This window comes from Staurois parvus, unplaced genomic scaffold (assembly GCF_062004578.1).
Source record: "Staurois parvus isolate SC_StPar_1 unplaced genomic scaffold, SC_StPar_1.0 ptg000704l, whole genome shotgun sequence".
NCBI classification, from domain to species: domain Eukaryota; kingdom Metazoa; phylum Chordata; class Amphibia; order Anura; family Ranidae; genus Staurois; species Staurois parvus.
In genome coordinates, this window is record NW_028318500.1 from 5,326,861 (window position 1) to 5,339,508 (window position 12,648).

Below are 12,648 nucleotides of genomic sequence, written 5' to 3' on the forward strand. Positions count from 1 at the left end.
CCCTGCTGAATTGGCCAAATTCCAGGGCTCGTTCACACTAGAATGTGATGCGGGAAAGCCCACGGTCACGTGCAGCTTCCCGCACCGCATTCCATATACAATGCCCTAGCGTTCTGCTGTGGGGGTCAGTTTAAAGATTGCCCGCACCAAATTGCATGGTAGAATGTACCATGCGATACAGTTGCTGTGTGTTTCAAAAGTATTGCATGCACTACTTATGGTGCGGTGAGACTTCAGCCTATTCAAATAAATGGGCTTGAAATCACTCCGCACAGAGCTCGGGGCATAGTGTGAACTGTCCATCAATCCATGTATGGCTGGCTTAAAATCTCTTTTCCAGAGAATGCGGATACTAAATTACAAAAAATAAATAAATAAATAATCATAAAAGCCACCTGGTAGAGAAGACCTTGTGTACAATCAATGTGTGGCAATACAGGTCTCATTGACTACGTGTTTGGGGCCAACTACAATTTTCTCTGGGCTGCTTAGAGGAGTTACCTGCAAGCAGCCCCATATAAAGCAACAAGGGGTTGACAGCCATTCGTGACCAATCACATGTAATCAGACATTCAACAATTACCTGTGGATGATCACTTTTTGTGTCCTGGGTAAGCCTCCATTCACACTTGTACGACTTCAAAGTCACCTGACTTTGGAGTGCAACTTTGGATGGGTGCCACTTGGATGTGACTTCAAAGTCGAACCCACTGTTGCATGTCATTCAGGAATGACTTTTATGCAACTTTTGAGGGTTAACAATTAAGTTTATGGCCCTCAAGTTTCATGAAAGTCGGACCAAAGTAGTGCATGAACTACTTATATGAATGGCTATCATTGGAAAACATGGCATACAATTTTTCATGCAACTTTGATGTCCAAAGTCGCACAAGTGTGCATGGGGTGTAAATCTTCCACAGGTAATTGGTGCGATTCTGATTACATGTGAATGGCCTTTGCTGTCAGCCTCTCACTTCTTTTGCTACTGCAGGGAATCGTTGTCAATCCTGAACACACATGTGAATGACTCCACCATCTCTGGAACCACAGAAGTGACACGGAAGGAGGTTGCAGTGTTTCCTACAGGAGGCAGCTCAGCACATGGTTCTAATACCTCTGGGTACCCCCTGACGTTGGGGGTGAAATGGTATACAGAGTTGCTCAGCTCAATACTAACAATCCATCATACATTTGCTCTGTGTGCCCCTAATGTTGCTGTCTGCATCAAATGTTACAAGCTCCACCTGACATCCCACCCCCCACCCTAACAAAGCATTTGAAACCTTCCAGCCCCCATCTCAACAAAGCTTGCCAAAATCACAGAGGACTGCGCCTGCAATAAAGACCTGTATAATAGCACCATGTCTCCAGAATCCGAGACACCACACACTGATCACTGGGAACAAAACAAACAAAAAAACCACATTTACATCTTAGCTTTGTTTGCACTTCGGGTCATTATTTATCACAATACAAAAGGGAACCACATCATCAACAAGATAGAAGGTAGCAAAGCTAATAAAATGCATTTTACAAAATGCATTCCTAACCTATGAAAATGATGTTCTGAGACAAATTCATGGCAAACCATAGCTATCCTTCCATATAACAAACGGACTGAATATTTCCAAGATCTTAAAAGGCATAGTCCACCTTTGCAAAGAATTTATTAAAATAAATGCAATAAAAAAGTGCAGTTATTACATTATGGAAGACCACAAAGCACTGCAAACGTGAGTGCATCAGGGCTCCTGCATGGTTTACCCGGGCCACAAGTCTGTATGGAGGTTTGAACCTTCTGGATATTCTGACAGCTGTGGGTGCCACAGCAAGACGGCAAAGAGAGATTCTTCCAACCAGGCTTCACAATCTATATGTGTATGTCGAGCTTAGCACACTTTCTGATCAGGGTGACAACACTGCTCCTCCAGATACAGAACAGTGAGCGAACGGAAACTGGGGGCGACAACACTGCTCCTCCAGATACAGAACAGTGAGCGAACGGAAACTGGGGGGTGACAACACTGCTCCTCCAGATACAGAACAGTGAGCGAACGGAAACTGGGGGTGACAACACTGCTCTTCCAGATACAGAACAGTGAGCGAACGGAAACTGGGGGGTGACAACACTGCTCCTCCAGATACAGAACAGAGAGCGAACGGAAACTGGGGGTGACAACACTGCTCTTCCAGATACAGAACAGTGAGCGAACGGAAACTGGGGGTGACAACACTGCTCCTCCAGATACAGAACAGTGAGCGAACGGAAACTGGGGGGTGACAACACTGCTCCTCCAGATACAGAACAGAGAGCGAACGGAAACTGGGGGTGACAACACTGCTCCTCCCGATACAGAACAGAGAGCGAACGAAAACTGGGGGTGACAACACTGCTCCTCCAGATACAGAACAGAGAGCGAATGGAAACTGGGGGTGACAACACTGCTCCTCCAGATACAGAACAGAGAGCGAACGGAAACTGGGGGTGACAACACTGCTCCTCCAGATACAAAACAGAGAGTGAACGGAAACTGGGGGTGACAACACTGCTCCTCCAGATACAAAACAGAGAGTGAACGGAAACTGGGGGTGACAACACTGCTCCTCCAGATACAGAACAGAGAGCTAACGAAAACTGGGGGTGACAACACTGCTCCTCCAGATACAAAACAGAGAGCGAACGGAAACTGGGGGTGACAACACTGCTCCTCCAGATACAGAACAGAGAGCGAACGGAAACTGGGGGTGACAACACTGCTCCTCCAGATACAGAACAGAGAGCGAACGGAAACTGGGGGTGACAACACTGCTCCTCCAAATACAGAACAGTGAGTGAACGGAAACTGGGGGTGACAACACTGCTCCTCCAGATACAAAACAGAGAGTGAACGAAAACTGGGGGTGACAACACTGCTCCTCCAGATACAAAACAGAGAGTGAACGAAAACTGGGGGTGACAACACTGCTCCTCCAAATACAGAACAGTGAGCGAACGGAAACTGGGGGTGACAACACTGCTCCTCCAGATACAGAACAGAGAGCGAACGGAAACTGGGGGTGACAACACTGCTCCTCCAAATACAGAACAGTGAGTGAACGGAAACTGGGGGTGACAACACTGCTCCTCCAAATACAGAACAGTGAGTGAACGGAAACTTGGGGTGACAACACTGCTCCTCCAGATACAGAACAGTGAGTGAACAGAAATTGGACAGAAAAGTGGCAGGATCACCAGGTAAAACTAGAGGAAAAGACTGAAAAAAATGAATTCATCCACCATATGTGAATACTGGCAGGTTGCAATAGAGTTTTGTTCCTGGGTTTAGATACACTTAAACCAGTCTTCCTTCTTTCAGATCTCCTTTCGCTAAAACATACTATTGCACTGCTGTAGAATGAATGCAAGAATAACCAAAAAATAAAAATGTAATATATTGCAGCTTACCAATCCTTAGATGTGGCAGCTGCATTTGTTTTCTTTTTGCCCTTTACTGTTGTCACCTAGTAATCTAGCCAGAAACACGTCATTGTCTTAGAATGTCTCCACTTTGGATGGCGATGCAATGGAGACACCTTTGGACAGCAACATTGTCAATCTGTGGATGTTGATCTGTAGATGTACTCCAGCTCACAGTTTATAAGCAGTTACAGTAACAGTTTTGTTCCTTTTGGAATTAAGGTATTTGCATAAAATATTAAAAGCTGACCATTGTAAACACCCTTGTCTATATCAAATGGTTTGTCTGAACCCTCATTTTTGCTGGACAGCTTGTTCTGTTAAAGTGATAGCAAAGTGACTTTTTTTTTATACCTACAGATAAGCCTATAGTAAGGCTTTCCTGTAGATCACGGGTGTCAAACTGGCGGCCCTCCAGCTGTTGCCAAACTACAAGTCCCATGAGGCATTGCAAGATTAACAGTTATAAGCATGACTCTGAAAGGCAGAAACATGATGGGATTTGTAGTTTCGCAACAGTTGGAGGGCCGCCAGTTTGACACCCCTGCTGTAGGTACAGTAGATATCTCCTAAATGTGCACTGTTTAAGAGATATTTACTTTTGCAGCGCTGGTGTTGTCACTAGCACATGCACACTGCGCTCTCAATGGACGTCCATTGAGAGAGTCGTGTCACAGCCGATCCTCCCGCACGCATGTGTGGGAGTGACGTCATCGCGGCTCAGCCAGTCAAACGGCCACAGCCCACAAACCCAGAAGGAGTACCAGGTGAGGATGGAAGCCCCTAGGAGTCATGACAGCACTCCACTGGAGGGCCTCATGTTCAAGTAAGTCTTTAATAGCATGCAATGCATACTAGCACATTATGCTCTTAACTTGCAGATTTCTTTGCTTTTATGTTTTGCAGTTTACTATCGCTTTAAGGGCTAATTCACACCAGATGCAGTCCAGTGCGTTTTTTTTTTTTTTCATCAAAAATGCATGCACTGTGTTTTCCATGTATTCCACTGGCCCTAGTTCACACTAGTGCAGTAAGTTTCTGGTGCGGGGGAAAAAAAAAAAAAAGTAAACATGCTGCATTTTTCAGCACAGAACTGTACTGGGTCATAGCAACTGCACTGAAATGGAGCGTGGTGTGAACTGTAAGCAAAAACGTAGGCAGAGAGCATTTTTGTGGTGTGAACGAGCCCTAAAGGAAGTTGAAAAATAACAGACTTACTGGCCAGATCACCAGGTGGAAAAAAAAAAAAAGAGAAAAAAAGTTTTAAAAAAATGAGAACTAATGCTGCCATCGCATTTAAAATGGAGAAAAACTATTTAAAATACTCAACTCCATAGAGGAGATAGGAGCAATAGTTACACCTCCTACCAGCTGCTGTCATCTTCTCCCCAAGCTATTTGTGGGTGCTGGGATTTTGGCCTCTTTAGGCCTCATGCACACAGGATATTATAAAAATGCCAGTAGCGTTAGCTGTACAATGCTGCAATGAAAATGTGCGTTTTCTCGCAGTTTTTAGCATTCTTGCATTCACTTTAAGCGTTTTTTAGCATTTGGGTTTTTTAGCAAAGCTTTACTCCCACAAAATCTTCAGGCTCCAAAACGCTGGACAGCCGCATTTTTCAGCTTTTATCAGTGTTGCAGCATTTTTACAGCTAAAAAAAAAACTCTTCTTGAAACCCACTAGTTCTGCATTTTTTTCCACCCAGAAAACACTGATTAAAGCCTATGTGTGCATGAACACACAGATAACATGCTGGGGGGTTTACTGGCTGTAGAAAAAAAACACCAGAAGCCAAAAGCAGCAGCTGTAAAAACGTCCAGTGCGCATGAGGACTTACTGGCCAGGGATAGGATGACATCATTCTGCACATGTGCCTGTGAGTAAGTTATAATGATACAGGCAGAGTGTGCCAGCATTGCACATGCGCAGCTCAGCGTACATTGATTAGAAGACTGAACAGGCACATAAGTGCATGCTGTTGCAGAAGAGACATAGGTTTCTCCTGCAATAAAGTGCTGCCTACTCACCCGCAGACCTGCATTCCGGACCTTCATCCCTGAACACACAGGGCCTTAGGGCAAGCCAGAGATCATTTGATTTCCTTTCCGGCAACCTGTGGTTGCAGGAAAGAAAAACGCATGTTTTCCCCATCAACACAGTCAGTGTTGATGGGGGAATCCCTCCTGCAATGCTATTGTATTCTGCTGATGGGAAGCCTTCCCTGCACACAGAACACAAGGATCACTGCTGGAAGCTAAAGCTGCATGCAGAAAAATCCAACAGACTGGTTGTAGTGAGGTTGATCAATGGATTGACCTCAGTACAACCAGCCTGCCCAGAGATGGATTGAAACTTGGCTGGTTCAGCATGGATTTGACCCATCTACGGCCAACTTAGATGCAAGTACCACTTTGTACAGCCTTCAGCCCAGCCATAGCCTTCCAGCGTACCACTCGGTACAGCCTTCAGCCGCAGCCTTCCAGCGTACCAGTCGGTACAGCCTTCAGCTGCAGCCTTCCAGCGTACCACTCGGTGCAGCCTTCAGCCCAGCCGCAGCCTTCCAGCGTACCACTCGGTGCAGCCTTCAGCCCAGCCGCAGCCTTCCAGCGTACCACTCGGTGCAGCCTTCAGCCCAGCCGCAGCCTTCCAGCGCACCACTCGGTGCAGCCTTCAGCTCAGCCGCAGCCTTCCAGCGCACCACTCGGTGCAGCCTTCAGCTCAGCCGAAGCCTTCCAGCGCACCACTCGGTGCATCCTTCAGCTCAGCCGAAGCCTTCCAGCGCACCACTCGGTGCATCCTTCAGCTCAGCCGCAGCCTTCCAGCGCACCACTCGGTGCAGCCTTCAGCTCAGCCGCAGCCTTCCAGCGCACCACTCGGTGCAGCCTTCAGCCGAGCCGCAGCCTTCCAGCGTACCACTCGGGGCAGCCTTCAGCCCAGCCGCAACCTTCCAGCATCAGGATCCAGAAGTTGCACCTGTTCCTCCCAGGCGACACTGAAACACCAGGAAGGACGCACTGCAACAAGATGGACCTGTGTGCAAGTGGCCTTACGGTCTATACTTTAGAAGAGCTTACGCCTATTCTTTGGAAGAGATTGCATTGTATGCTCCATCAACTTACCAAAAGACATCAATTTCCAATAAAAAAAAACTATTTCTTTAATGATCATAAGGCTGATGAAGCAAACTCCCAGTGGAAGCTGTATTCACTCCTCTACTAGACTGAGCAGACAGCATGGGCAGAAACTATGGAGCATTCAATAGAAAGTAGTCAGAACAAGTGACGTCATGGGATGGAGCCATGGCACACATCATTGACACAGATGGCCAGGATTTCTTGTTTATTTCTATTTTTGCATTCCGGCACAAGGTGACAGGGTATATTTTGGTGTTGATTCCAATATTGACCAGTTAGACTATATCATGTAATTTAAAGAGGACCAAATTCTGCCCATGTCAGTGCTATGAAATCAATCTGAAGTCACACAGATGGATAAGACATTGACATGATCAAGTCAATAAAACAGAAAAAGTGATGTCCTTCCTGCCATGGACATAAATCATGAGAGGAATGATGACAGCAGAGCCTGGCATGTGTGCTCCATCCCAACTACATCGCACAGGAGATGGAGGGGGCACTGCCAGGGAAGGTGATGGCTCTTACTACATGCTATGATGGAGCACAGCCCACATATGTACACACACATCAGGACATGGTTCCTCTATCCGGCATCACTGAGAACACACACTGCCCCCTATGACACAAGCCCTGCACACACCATACCTACATTGTACATCTCTTCTATTCCCGAGGCGACAGCTGGGCTCCAAGTCGGGAAGATCCCGGGAAAACTTCCGGTTCCGGAGCTCACGGGCTCCGAGCGGACAGATCGGCGAGAATCTCAACACGCATGCGTGCCAATCTCCAGCCGCCGTACAGTTGCCCCGCCTACGGTGTAGCCGTGATATGATCATTACGCATGCGCTGCTGTGCCATACCTTCCCACAGAAGCTGCTGTATATAGCGGAGTCCCGTGCTTGAGTAGTTGTAGTAGTGTGTGTGGACTGTGGAGTGTTCGTCGTCTCCAAGGCAACAGACGAGTCCTCGGAGTCTATGAGTTTGTGTATTGTAAACTTCAAGAAAGAACTGTTTTCTGACATACTCTATATTACCTGGACATTATTATTATACAGGATTTATATCGCGCCAACAGTTTGCTCAGTGCTGTACAATATAAAGAGAAACAATACAGCTCAATACACGAAGGTTAGGAGGGCTCGGGGTGGACTGACCATTTGGAAACTCGGGCACTGCCCAAGGGCCTGGGGTCAGTAGGGGGCCCCATGAGATGCCCCTGGTACCTTTTTCATAGGCTTTTTTGAGTTTGGGCAAGGACACAGGGCCCCCATGATCCCCTATTGCCCGGGGGCCCCATGAGTTTTCAGTCCACCCCTGGGAGGGCCTTGCTCCTTGGAGCTTACAATCCACCAAAACATACCAAAATGGTGGTATGCGTTTTCTTGGAAATGCATGGCGTGTTTTTATCATGCGTTTATTGCATTAAAATCAAGACGACATATACAGAATTGATAAAAACTCATTTTGCTGAAGGGTCTCCTGTGCGTTCTAAAAGTGAAGCAGCATGCAGCAAATTTAAATGAAAATACAGTTCATAACTTACAAAAGTGGAGCTAATTAACCTCTTGGCACCGAGTGCACGTATATGTGGCCTCCCGGCGGTTGCACCATATTTACGTGCCCATTGTAAATAGAAGATGTGCTGAGAGCACGCTCCCAGCACATTTGTCTCACAGAAAGGTCCTGATCGCTACTTGCAGTCGGGAGCTTTCCAATCATGTGACAGCCAATCACGGCGCAAGTGTACAATCAGGGGCGTCCCTAGGTACGTGCGGGGGGTGCGTACCACACTGGGTGACACCTATTGCATGGGGTGACACCAGACCTGCTCCATGAAAAGGTAAGTTTTAAAGCGAGCCGATGATCCCCGCAGGATGGATCAGATCTGCGGATTGAGAATAATGGATCGGAGTCCGATCCAATATCCTCCCCAATCCGCAAATCCGATCCATCCTGCGGGGATCGTCGGCTTGCAACCTATACAGGGTTAACTGATCTCTCCACGAAAAAGGTAAGTTTTAAAGCAAGCCTATGATCCCCGCAGGGTTGAGCATAATAGATCTGACTCTGATCCATTATGCTCCCCAATCCACAGATCCGATCCATCTTGCGGGAATCATCGGCTTGCTTTAAAACGTATCTTTTCGTAGAACTCGTGGAGAGATCAGTTACCCCATATAGGTTGCAAGCCGACGATCCCCGCAGGATGGATCGGATCTGCGGATTGGGGAGGATAATGGATCAGACTCCGACCCATTGTGCTCAATCCACAGATCCGGAGGGGGTGTCACCAAGTGTTACCGCACCGGGCGACACCAACCCTAGGGACACCACTGTTTACAATCCAAACGCACACGTTCCTGCGATAAAAATGGCTGTGTGTATAAATTGGTGTTGCAGCGACCGGCGGCTGGAACCGAACAGAATCAGCAAGGGAGAATGTCACATGTGACCACATTCCTGATGAAGGGGTCCTGCGAGACTCCGAAACGTTGCCTTGCTGTAACTATGTGATCGTTCATTAAAACGTCTGGACCCATGTTGGTGATCCTCGGTGTGCTGGTGACATTCTCCCTAGGCACTCACGGCATTCACATGACACTAAATCCGACCTCCTGGCATCACAATCCCCTTAAAGGGCCGGAAGGTGCTGGCACCGAAGGGTTAAGACTCTCTTGGCGTACAGAGATAGACCTTAACACGGACAGATTTTGGAAAAGTGTCTCATGCATTTTAAAAATGGAGCAGCATGCATCAAATTCATGTGCCTGTCTAGAATTTGTACTTCAGTTTGGCTCATGTTGCGCCACTTCTAGAATGCATCAGAGATACTTTTGCAAAATCTGTCTGCACTGAGGTCGTCTCTCTGTACGACAAATGAGAGCTGCTCTTCACCACTTCAGGTCCGGAAGATTTTATCTTTAAGACCAGGACATTTTTTGCTTTTTGGCAATGCTCTATCTGACAATTGCACGGTCATGCAATGCTGTACCCAAACTACATTTGGAAAAAAACATTTCACACAAATAGAGCTTTCTTTTGGTGGTATTTGAACACTGCTGGGTGCTTTATTTTTTGTTATAGAAACGGAAAACCAAAAATGAAAATTTTGACCAAGAAATCCTTTTTACTTTCTGCTATAAAACATATCCAGTATAAAAATATAAAAAATAAAATTTTGTCATAAATGTAGGCCAAAATGTATTCTGCTACATGTCTTTGGTAAAAAATAAATCCCAATAAGTGTATATTGATTGGTTTGCATGGAAGTTATAGCGTCTACAAACAATAGTACATATACTGGAATTGTTTTTATTTTATACTAGTAATTGCGGTGATCAACGACTTTCAGTCGGTGATCAGGGACTGTGATAGTGAGGCGGGCAATCTGACACTGACTAACTGTAGGGATTGCGGTGATCGGGGACTGTGATAGTGAGGCAGGCAATCTGACACTAACTGACACTTAGTGGGAACTGACTAACTGCCACTGACAGCAGTGACACTAATACAGTGATCAGTGATAATACTATACACTGTCACTGTACTAATAACCCTGGCTGGGAAGGGGTTACTATCTCCGATAATCAAGGGTTTACCCTCTTGTATTGAACTGTATTGTTGCTGGATTGTCTCCCTTTATATTGTAAAGTGCTGAACAAACTGTTGGCGCTATATAAATCCTGTATAATAATAATAAATGTACCTAACAAGTGTTAATGTGTGTAACGTGCTGGTTTTTACTTAATATCTCTTTGTTTCTTTTCTCTGCTTTGCTTCCAAGCTGGAAGTTGGAAGAAATGGATTGAGCCATTCCCTAAGTATACATCTTCCTATTGTTATTAAACATACAGATGAATACATCTTGAGACCCCCAATCTTCTTTGCTGCAACAAAGGACAATGAAAACAATGGTCCAGAGCTTTGTACAAGTTTATAGATCTGTATTAACCACTTGCCTACCAGGCACTTATGCCAATTTTCAGCTTTCAGCGCTGCCGCACTTTGATTGACAATTGCGCGGTCATGCAACATTGTACCCATATGAAATTTTGATCATTTTTTTCTCACAAATAGAGCTTTCTTTTGGTGGTATTTAATCGCCACTGGGTGCTTTACTTTTTGCGCTATAAATTAAAAAAGTGCAAAAAATTTGGAAAAAAAAAAAAAGTTTCTTTGTTTCTATTATAAAATTTTTCAAACAGGTATTTTTTCTCCTTCACTGATGTGCGTTGATGAGGCAGCACTGATAGGCGGCACTGATAGGCAGCACTAAAGGGCACTGATAGGCAGTACTAATGAGGTGGCACGGATAGGCGGCACTGATAGACAGCACTAATGAGGTGTCACGGATAGGCGGCACTGATAGGTGACACTGATGATGGGTACTGATAGTCGACACTGACTGGCATCACTGCTGGGCACTGACTGGCGGCACTGACTGGCACAACCCCTGGGCACTGACTGGTGGCACTGACTGGCAGCACTGCTGGGCTGCACTGGTGGGTGGCACTGGTGGGTGGGCACAGGTGGGTGGCACTGGTGGGCACAGGTGGGTGGGCACAGGTGGGTGGCACTGCTGGGCACAGGTAGGTGGCACTTCTGGGCACAGGTGTGTGACACTGCAGAGTGGCACAGGTGGGTGCACTGCTGGGCACAGGTGGGTGATCTGCTGGGCACAGGTGGGCGGAGCTAGTGGGCGCACTGCTGGGCACAGGTGGGCGGAACTTGCGGGTGGCATTGCTGGGCACCGATCATCAGGGCACTGATCATCAGTGCCCTGATGATCGGTGCCGATCCCCGCTCTGACAACTGCCGGTTCTCGGCAGTACTTTCCTCACGATCTGACAGCATGAGGAAAGTGCAGCCGAGAACCGGCACTTGCATTTCCCTGTGATCAGCGTGTCATTGGACACCGCTGATCACGTGGTAAAAGGCCGGTATGATTGGCCTTTTACCACATCACGTGATCAGCTGTGTCCGTAGGACACAGCGATTACGGAGATCGCCGGGTGCGCGCCCCAGGAGCGCGTTCTGGGAGGACGTCATACGACGTCCACTCAGAACTGGTCGGCCGCAGTTTAGCCGTCATTCGGCTATCTGCGGTCGGCAACTAGTTAAGAAGAGTAAAACAGAGCAGAAATCGTACTTAGCATATAATAAATTTTATGTTAAATGCTGCTTTTCCATAACTGGTAAAGCGACACTAAAAATATCCTTTTTCTCCAAACATAATCCATACACATCTGTTACTTAATGGCCCTGCAATCTATACATTTCATTAAATTGTTGCTTACTATGTTTTTATGCGATCTTGTAATGTCCTCTGTGAGCCCCTGAACCTCTCCTATTCCCTTTCACTTCAGTTTGTTTGGAACGAACAGTGCGCGTTATATGTGGTCATGAACATTTCTCTATGCTCACTGCACATCCCATAGTCCATATCGGAAGTGAGCAAGAGAGGGTGGCTACATTCCTACATATAGTGGGACCATCAAAAACAAATGTAGACACCCTATAACAGGAAGCAAGAGCACAGCAGCAAAAAAAAAGGAATTTGGAGATTTCGAGGTGGCTGAGAGCAATAGAAGGTGCTTTGTGGGTTAAGAATATAGACTTGAATAGATTTTTTATTTAAGCCAGAGTTTAGTGTCACTGTAAAGTGATTCTAAAGGTTGTAATTAAAAAAAAAAAAACATGTCATACGTACCTGCTCTGTTCAATGGTTTTGCACAGAGCAGACCGATTCTTTTTGGGCCTCCTGCCGGCGGTCCTGACTCCTCCCCCCTGCCGAGTGCTCCCAATAGCAAGCATCTTGCTATGGGGGCACTCAAGCAGGCTCGCTCCTGAGCTAAGCTCCTGTGAATGGACAAGTGGCTCGGCCCCACCCCCCCCCCCCTCCCATTATTGGCTCACTGTCTGATTGACAGCAGCAGGAGCCAACGGCTCCTATTGCTGTGTGAACGATGAGGAGGGAAAGACCCAGGAGAGCCGCATCTTTCATGCACATCGCTGGATCGAGATGGGGCTCAGGTAAGTATAAGGAGTGCTGG

General features: G+C 46.7%; 1 protein-coding gene across 5 annotated transcripts in view; it reads right to left on the minus strand.

The window, feature by feature from the left end:
- The window catches only part of SPECC1L (sperm antigen with calponin homology and coiled-coil domains 1 like), a 122,856-nt gene extending 115,476 nt beyond the window's left edge, over positions 1-7,380 (minus strand). For 2 of the 5 annotated variants that reach the window (XM_089653235.1, XM_089653232.1), the window contains exon 1: positions 7,245-7,380. The gene's annotated coding sequence lies outside the window, so the exon portion shown is untranslated. Of the gene's footprint in view, positions 1-7,240 lie in introns of all 5 variants that reach the window. The other 3 variants (XM_089653237.1, XM_089653233.1, XM_089653234.1) reach the window with 3 other exon arrangements.
- Positions 7,381-12,648: the final 5,268 nt, after the last annotated feature.